This window comes from Phascolarctos cinereus, unplaced genomic scaffold (assembly GCF_003287225.1).
Source record: "Phascolarctos cinereus isolate Bilbo 61053 unplaced genomic scaffold, phaCin_HiC Scaffold_7;HRSCAF=346, whole genome shotgun sequence".
Lineage (NCBI taxonomy): Eukaryota > Metazoa > Chordata > Mammalia > Diprotodontia > Phascolarctidae > Phascolarctos > Phascolarctos cinereus.
This window is the reverse complement of record NW_027556180.1, coordinates 200,338,264-200,353,157: the sequence shown is the minus strand read 5'-3', so window position 1 is coordinate 200,353,157 and position 14,894 is coordinate 200,338,264. Positions and strand designations below refer to the sequence as shown.

At 36.4% G+C, this 14,894-nt stretch overlaps 1 protein-coding gene and 1 pseudogene across 1 annotated transcript in view; one reads left to right on the top strand and one right to left on the bottom strand.

Moving 5' to 3' along the window:
- HTR1F (5-hydroxytryptamine receptor 1F) overlaps positions 1–14,894 on the top strand; it is a 151,188-nt gene that overhangs the window by 83,425 nt on the left and 52,869 nt on the right.
- LOC110199829 (prostaglandin reductase 2 pseudogene) lies at positions 7,594–8,538 on the bottom strand (annotated as a pseudogene).

Genomic DNA, 14,894 nt, shown 5'->3' with positions numbered 1-14,894 from the left:
GACCATAGAATCTTTCTTTGGTAACAAAGAAGATTAAAACATACAGCCAGAAGACAACAAAGTCAAAACTCCTACATCCAAAGCCTCCAAGAAAAATATAAATCAATCCCAGGCCTGGAAGAGCTCAAAAAGAGTTTGAGAAACAAGTAAGAGAAGTAAAGGAAAAACTGGGAAGAGAAATGAGAGTGATGCAAGAAAATTAGAGAAAACTAGTCAACAGCTTGCTAAAAGAGACCCAAAAAAAGTACTGAAGAAAATAATACCTTAAAAAAAATAGCCTAACCTGCATGGCAAAAGAGGTCCAAAAAGCCAATGAGGAGAAGAATGCCTTAAAAAGCAAAATTGGCCAAATGGAAAAGGAAGTCCAAAAGCTTACTGAAGAAAATTAGAATGGAGCAATTGGAAGCTAGTGAGTTTATGAGAAATCAAGACACTGTAAAACAAATCCAAAAGAATGAAAAAAAAACAGAAAAAATCTGAAATATCTCATTGGAAAAACAACTGACCTGGAAAATAGGGCCAGGAGAGAGAATTTTAAAATTATTGGACTATCTGAAAGCCATGATCAAAAAAAGAGCCTAGACATCATCTTTCAAAAAATTCTCAAGGAAAACTGCCCTGATATTTTAGACCAGAAGCCAAAATAGAAATGGAAAGAATCCACCAATCATCTCCTGAAAGAGATCCCCAAAGGAAAACTCCTAGGAATGCTGTAGCCAAATCCCCAAGTTTGCAGGTCAAGGAGAGAATATTGCAAGCAGCCAGAAAGAAACAATTCAAGTATTATGGAAACACAGTCAGAATAACACAAGATTTAGCAGCTTCTACATTCAGGGAAAGGAGGGCATGGAATATAATATTCTGGAGGGCAAAAGAGATAGGATTACAACCAAGAATCACCTACCCAGCAAAACTGATTATAATCCTTCAGGGTAAAAAATGGTCATTCAATGAAATAGGGGACTTTCAAGCATTCTTGATGAAAAGACCTGAGCTGAATAGAAAATTTTACTTTCAAATACAAGACTCAAGTGAAACATGAAGAGGTAAACAGGAAAGAGAAATCATAAGAGACTTATTATGGTTGAACTGTTTACATTCCTGCATGGAAAGATGATATTTGTAACTCATGACACCTTTGTCAGTATTAGGGAAGTTAGAGAGTAAAAATTATTTATATATATGTATATGTGTGTATATATGTATATATATACACACATATACATATACATATAAAATAGATAGATGGCACAGGGTGAGTTGAAGATGAAAGGGTGATATCTGGAGAATAAAATTAAGGCATAAGAGAGGATTATCCTGGGAGAAGGAGAAAGGGATAAATTATCTCACATAAAACAGACAAGAAAAGGCTTTACAAGTGGAGAGAAAACGGGGGAAAGTGAGAGGGAATGAATGAATCTTATTCTCAAAAGATTTGTATTAAGGAGGGAATAATATACACACTTCATTGGGTATGGAAATCTATTTTACCCTACAGGAAAATAAGAGAGGAAGTATACAAGAGAGCAGAGAGATGATAGAGGGGAGGGCAGATTGGGGGAGGGGATAATCAGAAGTAAACACTTCTGAGGACAGGGTCGAGAGAATAGAATAATTGGGGGGCAGGATAGGATGAAGGGAAATATACTTAGTTTTTTACCACATGACTACTATGGAAGTGTTTTGCATGACTATACACATATGCCCTGTATCGAGTTGCTTGCCTTTTCAATGAGGGTGGGTGAGGAGGGAGGAAGGGAGAAAATTTGGAACCCAAAGTTTTAAAAAACATATGTTAAAGAAAAATTGTTTTCACATGCAACTGGGAAACAAGAAATACAGGAAATGGGGCATAAAAATCTATCCTGCCCTACAGGAAAATATAGGGGGAAGGGGATAAGAGAAGAGGGGGGGAGAGATAGAAGGGAGGGCAGATTAGGGGAAGGGGTATACAGAATGCATGCCATCTTGGGGTGGGGGAGAGATGAGATGGGGAGAAAATTTTGAACTGAAAATCTTGTGGAAGTGAATGTTGAAAACTAAAAAATTTTAAAATCAAGCTGTAAAAAAACCACAAAGGTCCTATTTATAATAATATAGGGAGTGGGAGGGTTAACTTCAATATTTGTTTTTAAATACAGACTTTACTATATACTTTAAAATTGAGGCAATTTACTTATACATGGGCAGGGGAATCTAAGATTGAGCAGAACCTGACAAGACAAACTACCTTGGCTTTTAGGAGAGGAGGATATGGGGTTGTGTTGGCTGTTGGTAGAATTTCAGAGTTGGTGAAGTCTATCTTTGTTTTCCTTCCACATGCACTTCTGGATCCATCTAAGCCTCCTGTCTACTTCTAATTGCCCCCATTTTCTGCCCCTATTAGATTCCTTCATCAGACTATAAAATTCTTGAGAGCAGGGACTGTCTTTAGCTTTTAGCTTTCTGTTGTTGTTGTTATTATATCCTCAGAACTTAGCACAGTGCCTGGCACATAGTAGGTGCTAAATAAATGTTTATTGACTGACTGATTCCCCCAACCAGGAGCTCAATCAGCTTATGTTGTCTCTGGTAGTCTAAGTGCCCCATGCACATAAAGCATTCTACCAAAGCCTGCTTTAACCAAAGTGCCCCATCATTTAAAACTACCTTTTTGCTTCTCACCCTCCCATTCACATATTCCAATCAACCTCCCCATTTCCTTTTGTGCCCAGGCATAAGAAAGTTCCCTGATTAAGCTGTATTAATTTGTATTTCACTTTTGAAATTTCTTAATATAAGCCCTTCTTCCTAAACTGCGCAGAGATACAAACATCTCAGTATTATACATTATAACATTACATTTTATACTGTACCCAAAATGAAGCTGTCTGCTTAGTGTTAAAAATAATTTTTAAAAAGCCCTACATAGTAGGTGGCTTTCCTTTAGCTACCTTGTTATCAGAGTGAAGTATCATCTGTCACCTTCAACTCTTAATGAGCCCTAATGCCTGCTTCCCCCAGAGTAGCTACCTTTTTCCTTTTCTTTTCTTCCTGGAAGACAGACAGCCAAGACTTTGCTATGGTTGGTACTTTCTTGGTTCTCAGACCACTCTGAAAGCTTCCTAAAGTCAAAGACTAAAAGAATAGATAAAATTTACTTTTGTCACCATTGCAAAAACAATTAGCACTTTTGTAAGTTTTATGAAAGTAATTTTTCATAAAATTAACTTTTGACTAAGAGTTTTTGTCTCCCTCTGAGTCTTGCCTTAAAGGTCTCACCTTTCCCATTCAGAAATCTTCTTATTTGTTAATTAAGTAAGAATGTCACCATTCTCTAAGAGGTCTAGAAGAGAGGAGTCAAAAACACTAAGGTCTGGGGCTTCATTGCTACCCCAATACTCTTGAATGCTGAACCAGATTAAAATGTAATTGGGAAATATTTAACAGGATAAATAAAAATACAATAGAACATAGATAATGTTGTGGTCTTATAAATCAATATGTGGCCTGAGGGTTCCCTATATAGGGTTTAGTGGACTCCCTTCTCTTTGAGTTTGATTGGTCTAGAATTTAACCCCTAACCTCTGAGGGGTGTTGCTTAAATGTATCTCTAATGATAAAATGTGGAAGATGTATCTTGAACATGGGTACCTTCTTTTAAACTAGGAGTTCTTAACTTGAGGTTGTGGATTGTCGACAGAATTTTGAACATGATCCAGACTAGACCAGTCTCCAACCTAGGAATGGCCAGAGCTGAACAGAGTAGGCTAGAGGCAGGTGTGTCAAGATACAAAGTTACAGTGTAATTTATTTCAGAGTGAGGAAAATGACTTACTAGGAAGCCCCCTACTGAGAAGAAGGGCTTAACATGTTAGGGTACAAGCAGTGCTCATATACATAAGTGGACTGGACTATAACAATCATTCTTAAGTCTTGAGTAGTAGTTTACCATGGCAGGCTCAGGCGTGGACAATGCAGGCATTCCTGGGTCCTGTGGGAACAGTCTCCAAATTGAATTCTCACAACAGGATGTAGTACCTGATTTGGTTCACTTAACTGTTACAAGGAACAGGAATGGTGATCAAGTCAAGCAAGGTGATGGATGGCTCTCATATCCCTGGGAAATAGGGGGCAGTGAACACCTGGTGCTTGGTCAAAGCAATACCCTTTGCCAGAAGGTAAGATCATCCAGAGTGCAAAAGATTGTTATTATGCCAAGCTCAGGGCACAGCCTGCTTGCTGGGCTTTAGCTCTGGGGAACAGGGTGCCTCCAAAATATTTTGACATTTCCCCCTTTTGGCCAAAGGGAAGGGGTCTGAAAGAACCCCCATCTTTTATTTCCAGTAAAGGAGAGGCAGATAAGCCAAGATTCCATGAGAGGCCAGTTGGGCCAAAACAAGATGTTGCCCAGGGGTATTAGTTCCTTGAGGGAATTTATTGAGGCCCAGATATCATTGGTAGACATTGTTTGCTTACCAGCATAAAAGAGGTGGGGGGAGGGGGGCACATGTTTGAATGCATGAGCCTACCTGCTACTCAAGACCTGAGAATGATTATGTCATAGTCCAGTCCACTTCTGCATATAAGCATTGCCTGTAGCCCAATATGGCACAGAATCTGAAACTACAACCAAAACCAGAAAATTTGGGAACCAGTGATGGCTTATTGAGTTTACCAGGAAGGGACTCCTACCTACACTGGCTATTGAAGACTCTCTGAAGGAGGGAAAGAATGAGGCTTATATAGGTTTTAATGAGGCAGGAGGTAAATTGGATATGGGGCACCTCTTGACTGATTAGGATTTGTTGCTGGGAAGTTGACGATAGGAATAGAGTATGTGGTATCAGGAAAGGTTCTTGTTTGGGTTAGCTATTTCCTGTATTTTCACCCTAATATATAGGACTGTTCCACATATTTGCTGAGGCATCCAGGGAAAAATCAAACCAGACCAGATTCTGTGAGACAGAGGCCATCATGAGGTGATATTGGTCAAGGACAAGTGCTCCTTCCCACAGGAATGCCCTTATCTTGGGTTTGAGAGAAGCTTAGTATGCATGCCTGTAGATGGACCAGGGCAGGTTTGTGGAGATATTTCTTTGACCATCTCCAGGTTCCAGGTCACTTGTGGAGATTTTCTAGATAATGCTGGTAAAGCCTGCTAGAGATAAGACAGTATAGTGATCAGATTGGCCTTCCAGTGCTTATTTCATTTAGTAAAAATCAATTGAGACCTTATGGAACTAATCTTATTAACAACAGAGCTACAGGAAAAAGACAAAGTAGGCTACCCAATAAGGTACCTTATACTTTCATCCTATTATAGCAATTTGGAGTATTACAATTCATTTTATATATATATACACACACACACACACACACACACACACACATGTATACATGTATATATATATATGTCCATATATACACATATGTATACATGTATATATATATATATACGCCCATATATATACTCACATATATTATATATATATATATATAATATTATAGTTTTACCTGCCATATTTAGAGAGATTTGCTATGAAAGGAAGGGAATATGATTACAACAACATAAAGACCATCCTTCCATGTCTAAGCCATGACTGAAAATGTTTATTTCTGCATTTTAAGTTGATTACTACCAAGCAAGAGGTGAATGGCATGTTTTATCTTCAGTCTTCTGAAATAGTGGTTTGCCACTGCATTGCTAAGAGTTCTAAAATCTTTCAAAGTTGTTTTTTTTCTATAATGTTGTTTCATTTGTATATTTTTTTTCTCCTAGTACAGGTCACTGTACCCTGCATCACTTCATGAAGGTCTTTCCAGTTTCCTCTGAAATTGTCCCTTTAATAATTTCTTATGGCACAATAATATTCCATTCCATTCATATGTCATAATTTGTTTAACCATTCCCCAATAGGAGAAGAACCTGTTAGTCTCCATTTTTTTATACTACAAAGTGCTGCTAGAAATATTTTTGTATACTTTTCCTTTTTCTTTAATCTCTTTGGAGTATGGGCCTAATAGTGGTAAATATAGGTCAGAGGACATGCACAATTTAGTAACTTTGGGGGCAGAATTCCAAATTGCTTTCCAGAATGACTGGACCAATTCACAACTCCACCAACAGGGCACTGGTTTTGCCTGTTTTCTTACAGCCCCTCAAACATTCACCATTTTTCTGGTGTTGCTACCTTTGCTAGTCTGAAGAGTATGAAGTGAAACTTCAGAGTTGCCTTAATGTGCATTTCTGTAATTATTAGTGATTTAGATAATTTTTCCAATTGGTTATTGATAGCTTGGACTTCTTCCATTAAAAACGACCTATTTGTATTCTTTGACCATTAAACTATTGGGGAATGGTTCTGATTTTTATAAATCTGAATCAGTTTATAAAGGCCTCGTAGCCAAAGAGATATCTATGCATAGATGTATAGATATCTCTTTGGCTACGAGGCCTTTATTTTCCTGTAAAGATTTTTCTCCAGTTACTTGTTCTAATTTTTAATCCATTAGATTGGTATGTACAAAAGCATCATATTTTCATATAATCAGAATTGTCCATTTTATCTTCTGTGATCTATTGGTTGTTTAACTATGAACTCTCTCTCAGCTTTCTCTACAAAGGTAGTCCAACCTGGTAACATCTGCATTTGATACCAAATTTTTCTGAATTTTATCTTCCTCCCTGCACTAAAGTAATATTTTTCATAGAGGTGATCTTCAGGTTTCAAAGGTAATGCCAAAGGAAAATAAACTCTGGTAGATCTTATCAAATTGGATCAGCCTAGGCCCAGCAACCTGTGTCTGTTTTCTGAGGACCTGTCTAGACAAGGTAAAAGAAGCTTATTATCATCAGAAATTTGGCTACTCACAAACTACATATGGCTTCTCCTGTACTAAGGCATGGAAGGCTTGTGGTCTTAGTGGTTAAGAAAGTAACCTTGCTCACGAAAACATAATTTCTTGAAGTTTTGGTCTTTTTTATGGTTACTTCTTTTTATTTGCTACCATTCCAATACTTCCAGGTCTTCTGGTGTAGTTGTAAATTTTTTTTTTAATCAGGCTCAAAAGGAAAGTGTCTTTATTTGTGTTCCAATCAGACCTTTACACAGTTCTTAAAGTATTTAAAGACTTGAGTTTGTTTATCTTCTTTAAGACAAAACACAACTGAGCAATCTGAATATTGTCAAGATTAACTTTTACAGGAAGTCTTAACGATAATGTTATAAAGTACCAAGAACTCTATTCCCACTAGATGCAAAAGTCAATAATTAGAAATGAATAAAAAAATTACCTGAGAAGGATATCGAAAAGGTTCTAGTACAAAGTCATTTCTCAATTATTGTTTTATTCAGAATATTAAAAATTAGTACTAAAATCTTCTTTGGATTCAAAATATCTAATACAAACATCATACATAATACTAGCTCTTGGAAGAAAATGAAAAATGGAACATGCTGGCCTTTTGTTACACTGTAATTAGTTATATATAGGTTATATTAAGTTTGAAGAAATAATTACCATTAAAGCTATCACCAATGCTGCAAATATGAAATAAAATGACACAAAATAAAAGTTAGTTTAATCTTATAAATCTAATAACAGACTTTGAAATCTCTCTTGTTAAAATTGAAAAGAAATCTGCTTGATGTTCTTGTTCATGTGTAATCCAGTGAAAGGAGAGAGATTTTTACTCAGAAATATGAATGATTTGCTTCCCAATATTGCCTCCGGTCATCATAGATTGCAAGGCAACTCCCATGTTTTCCAAGCCATTGACCACTGTCTCTCTAATCTTTAATTTTCCTTCTTTAAACCACTGACTCAGTTGTACAATTCCAGACTCAAATTTGTCCTCGTAATCAAACAACAGAAATCTTTCCGTTGTGATGTTTTTTGTTTTCAGAATTGACTCTACTTCAGGCAGTAATGGGGGAGGATGAGCCATATCATTATTGTACTGAGAAATCTGGCCACACAGGATAATATGGCTGTTCTGATTCATCCGGCGTATAACAGCATTGCTGATATCACCACCAACATTGTCAAAGTAAACATCCACTCCATATGGGCAGACCTTGCAGAGTTGTTCTGCCACATTCCCTTTCTTATAATTAATTGCAGCATCAAAGCCCAGTTCTGAGACCAAGATGGAGCACTTCTCATCTGTTCCACAAATTCCCACCACTCTGGAACAGCCTTCCAAATGGCCAGTCTGGCCAGCCAATGATCCACAAGCACCCACAGCTCCACTGACAACCAATGTCTTGTTGGAACCAACAGTTGTGTGACCTTTTTCTTTAATTCCAAGAAAAGAAGTCAAACCTGGCATACACCAATAACACCAAGAAAGTAAGAAAGGTGTCCATCTACCTTTCCAGGGGTATTTCCCTCTAAAATAGCCTTAGTCTGCCAGGGCCAATTAAAAGAAGTCACAAAATTGCCTTTAGCCCAATTTGCATGTTGCCTCTCTTCTATAACTCCAACACCTCCACCATAAATCACTTCAGACAGCTGCCAAGGCTTTATAAAGTCAGCACCAGTATAATCATTCATTCTAATACACATATAAGGATCCACAGAGAGACAAAAAGTTCTGGCTTTTACTTGTCCAGAATTTAATCTATCTGGTAAATTAGCCTCTTCTGTATGGAAATTCTCTGCCACTGGTGTGCCATGTATTCCAGGTCGGGAATTCAGTACAACTCTTTGGACACACGTCGCTATGTTCAGGCAGTAGAGCTACAAAGATCTATCCTGAGAGCTCCCTAGAGGAAGGTCTTCCTGGAAAGACAGAGGTGCTTTAGGGGCAGGACCCTCAGAGGTCTTCAGCAGATGATGCAACTTGGTGTAGTTGTAAATTTAGAAATATTCCATTGACCAACTTAGAGAATAGTAGAAAAGGAAAAAGGCACACAGAATACATAGGAAAAGTAACCCAAGTGGCAATACTTGGATCCAAAAGCTATTGTAAAACATATAAAATAAAACTCAATCATAGTATATAGTTCAAAATAAGTTTTAAAGTTTAGAATAGGCTATGAGAAAGGCTGATGATATTCCAAAGTGGATTTTGCTTTTAAAACAATTAGAACAAATTATCATGCTAACAATTAATAAAAATGATTTTATCTTGGATTTTCAAGGAAGATAATACAAAAAAAAAACCCAAACCAAAAAAAAAACCCAAGTGTGAATCACAAATCATCACCTGTCATCACACACATATACACATACAACACACACACACTTCACATTTTGTGATACTCTAATTGCAAAACATCCCTCTACTTGTGTGGCTCACCAGCCTTTTCCTTTGATCTAAAAAGCTAATAAGAAAACTGATTATTTCATGATAAAAATTCTGGTCAACAGAGAATCAATTATGTATATTCAGAAAGCAATATTGCAGATATCACCTCTGCCACTTACTGACTATGGCCTCAAATCTCTCTCCACTCCACTTGATCCATCCACCACTCAACTGTCAAACTGAGCTTCCTAAAGCTTAAATCTGACAGTATCACCCTCCTGCTCCCCTCTCCCCATTCAGTAAACTCCAATAGCTCCCTGTAATCTCTAGGATCAAATGTAAAATGGCATCCCTTCTATCTTTCCAGTTTCTTATACTTTACTCACTCCCATGTATTCTGTGATGCTATGAAATTGGTTTCCTTGCTATTCCTTGGCCTCTAGCAACCTCCAGACATTTTCATATCCCTCATTATCTCTGTCTCCTGGCTTCCTTCAAGTTCTAAATAAAATTCTACCTTCTACAAGAAGTCTTTCCTAACCCCACTTAATGCTAGTGCCTTTCCTCCCTGATTATCTCCAGTTTATCCTGTTTATATCTTGTTTATACGTAATTGTTGGCATGGGGCCTCTCTAATTAGGCTGTGAGTTCCTACAGAGCAGGGACTGTCTTTTTCTTTTTTAACCCCAGCACTTAGCAGAGTGACTGGTACATAAAAAAGTGCTCAATAATTCTCATTGAGTGACTGACTATGATAAAGTCACTTTAATACCCTAAGCCTTGGTTTCCTCATCTGTAAAACGGGGTTAATACATATAAGTATCAACCTCACAGGGTTGTTGTAAGGAATGAATGGTATATCCATTTCTCACTATTTAAGTATTCTATAAATGTCAGCTATTAATTATTTTGGAGAACATTTGTATATTTGCATGTACCTAGACTATGCAAAAGTAGGTATTCATGGCAGAACTATTTTAGTAAACCAGTATTAATGTTGAGAAACTTAGTACTGAATAACAGTAATATAAAATATTAATAATATTAATAATATTAATAATAGTAATAACATACTCTTTATACAATGAAGTTTCAGTAAAAGACTTACATGGTTCTGGCTTTAGTAAAGTGGTAGAGTTTTGTGGAGGGTTTTCCTTTTCAGTACTTGGGAGACACGTGGAAGAAGGGATACATAAATTTGTGATTGGTATTTAAGTAAATTGGTTGTGAACCTCCTACCAGCCTCCTAATTAGTCTTCCTGTTTCAAGCCACTCCCTACTGCAGTCCATTCTGCATAGTGCTGCCAAAGACATTTGCCTTAGCACAGATCTGACCACATCACATCTTTACTAAATTATTTCCTGTGGATCCCCATTGCCTCTAGGTGGTCATCTTCAAAAAGGAAGGAAAAACAAGAGGATAACATTCAAGTTCTTCTGTTTAACTTCTAAAGCCCTTTACCACATGGCCTCAATAAACCTTTCCAGCCTTATTGCACATTGCTACCCTTCTCATACTCCATTGCGATCCTACCAAATGAGACTTCTCTCTCTTCTTCACACAGGATACTCTGTCTTTCAATCATGCCTTTACTCTGTTTATCCCACATGCTTGGAATGTACTTCTGCACCTCCACCTTATGAAATCCCTCTCTTCCTTCAAGATCCAGTTCAAACTTCACCATGATGCTTTTCCTGAGCTTCTCAGATGGTAATGCCCTCAGTCCCCAACTATCTTGCAGTTAGCTTCTTTGCATTTATTTTCTTTATATTAATACTCATTTTGTATTCATTTATTTACTCATTATCTCCCTGATTCAAATGTAAACTCCTTGAGGGCAGGGACTTTTTCTGCTTATGTTTGTATTCCCAGCACCTGGCATAAAGCAGGTCTTTAATAAACATTTGTTGGTGCAAAGTTTCCCAAATCAAGAAAGTAGAGTTTCATAAGTTTTAGCAAAACACAGCATATACACACATTTCTCACTGATTCATATACTACTAAAGAAAAGACAAAATTATAAATATTAACAAGGCAAATTCTTAGTAAATGCTTGAAAGTATTTTTTAAATTAAGTAAATTTCAGAACAAATAAATTTCACCTTGATACTAGGTATAGGATAAAGAAGGCTGTCTGGGGATCCAAAGAACCTGAGTTGAAATCTGATTCTGCCACTTTTTGTGTGACATTGGCAAGTCACTTGGCTTCTCTGGGATTCAGTTACTTCATCTGTAAAATGAAAAGATCAGACTAGATTAATATCAGTAAGATCCTTTTCAGTACCAAATCTTATGAACTCCGAACGAGCATCCATTGCAAATTAGCATATGCTTGGATAGTTCTTTTTTTTGTCCTATTTGAAATAGTGACTTCCAAGTTAAAAGAGGTAGTTTTCTTTACTTTGGAGCAAATAGATTGACACGTTTTGTTTTGTTCTTCTTGGATTTTTTTTGCATCTGTCCATGAAAGCATATACCCATGCACATATTGAGCAAATGATTGAGTAAATCATTCCATAAATGATCTTATACACAAACAAATAAGAAGTGTCCATTTAAATAGAACGATTGGGGAATGAGTATCTGACTGTGACTTTCCAAGTATACCACATTATTAATTTTCAAAAAAAAATTATAATACAAAAAAAGACACACAACATTGAGTTGGCACATTGTTGAACATAGTTTAATTTTGATGGGTCAGAAGATCCCTGTAACTGGTGTCGGCAAATTAAGCCAAATCTCTTTAACTTGTCACCTACTATGGTTGTTGATCTGTTCTTTTTAATAAACCTCATAGAGGATTCTGGGAAGATGGTAGAGTAAGTCAGAAAATTCCAAGCTCTCAAGATCCCCCCCCCCCAAAAAGAGATAAAATTAGCACCTCAGAGCAAACAAAGTGCAGGTAAAAATAAATAAGAATAGAGGCACAGCAGGAGTCCTTCTGGGACAATCTGAGAAGATCTGAAGGAAAATCCCAGGACCAGGTTTGGTCCCCTTGACAAGTCAACACCTCCAGGTTAAGGTCTGTTTAAACAACAAGCAGCAAGCCCTGGGGTTAGCTGGGTGGGGAAACTGCCTTAGCCTCAGCCACAGGAACTTTTACTCTGGACAGTGAGGGGAATTGGGCATCTGAGCCAAGGAATATTAAGGGAACCTGTGCGGACAAGAAACACCAGACTCAGCTGTGCTGCAGATAGCAGCAGAGGCAAGGATGAACCATCACACACTCAGTGAGTGCAGAAGCAGAGGGCGAGAAGCCCCTGAGTGTGGGCCCTTATGGGAGGCTGGTTGTTTGGCTTCGGTTCCAGGATAGAGGGGAGGACTGAAGATCTGAGGCCAGAGGCACCATCCCCTATACCCCAGGACTAGAGGTGATCATAAAAATTAATCTTTTACTACAAAAACAAATGAGCAGGCAAAGGAGAAAGAATCGAACCATAGAAGTTATTATGGGAATATTGAAAACCGGGGTTTATCTTCAGAAGAAGATACTGAAGTAAAGAAACCCTATCCTACCCCCAAAGAATAACGTCAAATGGTCATTTGCTCAAAAAGAATTTATAGAAAAACTTTAAAAAGACTTTAAAAATCAAATGAGAGAAATTGAGGAAAGACAAAAACAAAAAAAAAATAACAATCCAAGAACAACAAGATTATGAAAAGAAAGTCAACCAATCAGAAAAGGAAATCCAGAATCTTAAAGAAGAAAATGACACCTTCAAAATTAGAATTGGGCAAGGGGAAGTCAGTGAAGTTTTAAAAGATCAAGAAATAATAACACAAAATATAAAGAAAGAAAAAATGGAAGAGGAAGTGAAATATAAAAAAAAAACTGATCTGGAGAACAGACCAAGAGGAGAAAATATAAGAATAATCAGACTCCTTGAAAGCTATAATCAAAAAAAAAGAATCTTGATACAGTAACATAAGAAATAATTAAAGAAAATTGTCATGAAGCATTAGAACAAGGGAGGAAAGTACAAATAGAAAGAATTCATTGATCGCCACTTGGAAGAGATCCTATGAGGAAAACTCATAAGAATATTATAGTCAAATTCCAAAACCCCCAGTTCAGCCATAGGCTACATATGAAAGAGGTAATCAAGTTTGGGTTCTGAGTCATCCAGATCATTGATTTAATAATTCAGTGCTTTTAGTTGTAAGTAATTGGAAGAGCATTCTCATTATAAGGAATAAATTTAGGTCCTTTTTGAAAAGTGCTGTCATATTCTCCTTTTTTATGAAATCTGTTTTTCAAAGGCAGTAGCACCAATTTTATATTATTTTCCCTAGGAGTACTAGCAACTTTAGTTAAAATTACCTTCATAACAACAACAGTTCCCCTTATATTCCCATCTTTCCTTGTTCTTTGCTGATACTGATTGGGATTTTATAGAGAGTTATTTTGTCTTTTGCCTTCAGAATTTCCCTATGATGGGTATTTAAAGAGAGGAAAAATAATGATCTGAATGTGGGAATATTTTGGAATAGTAGAGCTATGGGTGGCATGCTTGAATAGTTTCTTTCTGCATAAGAAATATTTTTTTTAAAAAAAGTAAAGTAGCTAAAATTTTACTAGATATCTTATGGTTGGCCCCTTTTTAAAAACTATTTATAAAAAGAATACATGCTTTTTTTAGTGGCATTTAGAGCTATAAATATTTTAGGGCTTATTATATTAAGCTGGTTCTATATATGAATTTCAAGCACAAATTGAGTTAGATAATTTTTACTGATATTTTCAAAAACCTTGTTATCTCTTCTATTTTCTTGACAAGAAAATAAATTCATAAGTAATGGAACACTCCTGTCAGGAGACAGTGTGGTGACATGGAAAGAATGCTGGATTTGGAGTCAGAAGACCTGTTAGTCAAATGCTAGTTTTGCTATACATTATGACTATGTGAACTTGGACAAGTCACTGAAAGATTTTCTGAATCTCAGTTTTCTGAATTGTAAAATGAGATTACATTAAATGACCTTGAAGATCCCTAACAGCTCTAAATCTATGCTCTTATGATATATGTGTCTGGGTAATGTGTTCACAGGATCCAAAGATTTCTTTTGGAGTTACTACAAAATAGCTCTGGGTTTTCAAGTTCAAACCTTTTGTTTTTTGTTTATTAAATGTTTCTTAGCTGTAATTTTGAAGGTAATATAGCCAAGATTATTCTTCGCTGGTTCTGATCCTTAGAGTTATATATACCAGCTATAGAAATGAAGGAGAAAAATGTTGTCATAAAATATTAAAGATTCTACTGTCTCTCCTAGAGAAACAAAGAAAATTGAATAAAATTAGTATTCAATTTTGAAGTTTCTGGAAAACAAACCAGAAGTTTAGATTTATAATTTCAACTGGTTTAATTGAACTAGATTGTCTCTTCTCCAATAAAAAAAAAAAAGCTACAAACTGAAAGTTATCTGAGAAATCACAGGACAGCAAGCCAAATTCTTGTTTGGAAAGGTCATTAGGTGAGCATGGTGACTAAGATATCTCAAGCAGTCAATAAATACACCCTTATCCCTTTGTCTGGCTTCTTTATTTCCATTTAGTACCAGTGATTTTTTTTAATTAAGGAAAATATCTGGATGCTGAAAAAAGGAAAACAAAAAAAAAATCATGACTCAAATTTTTATTTCCCTCAACATTTTTAT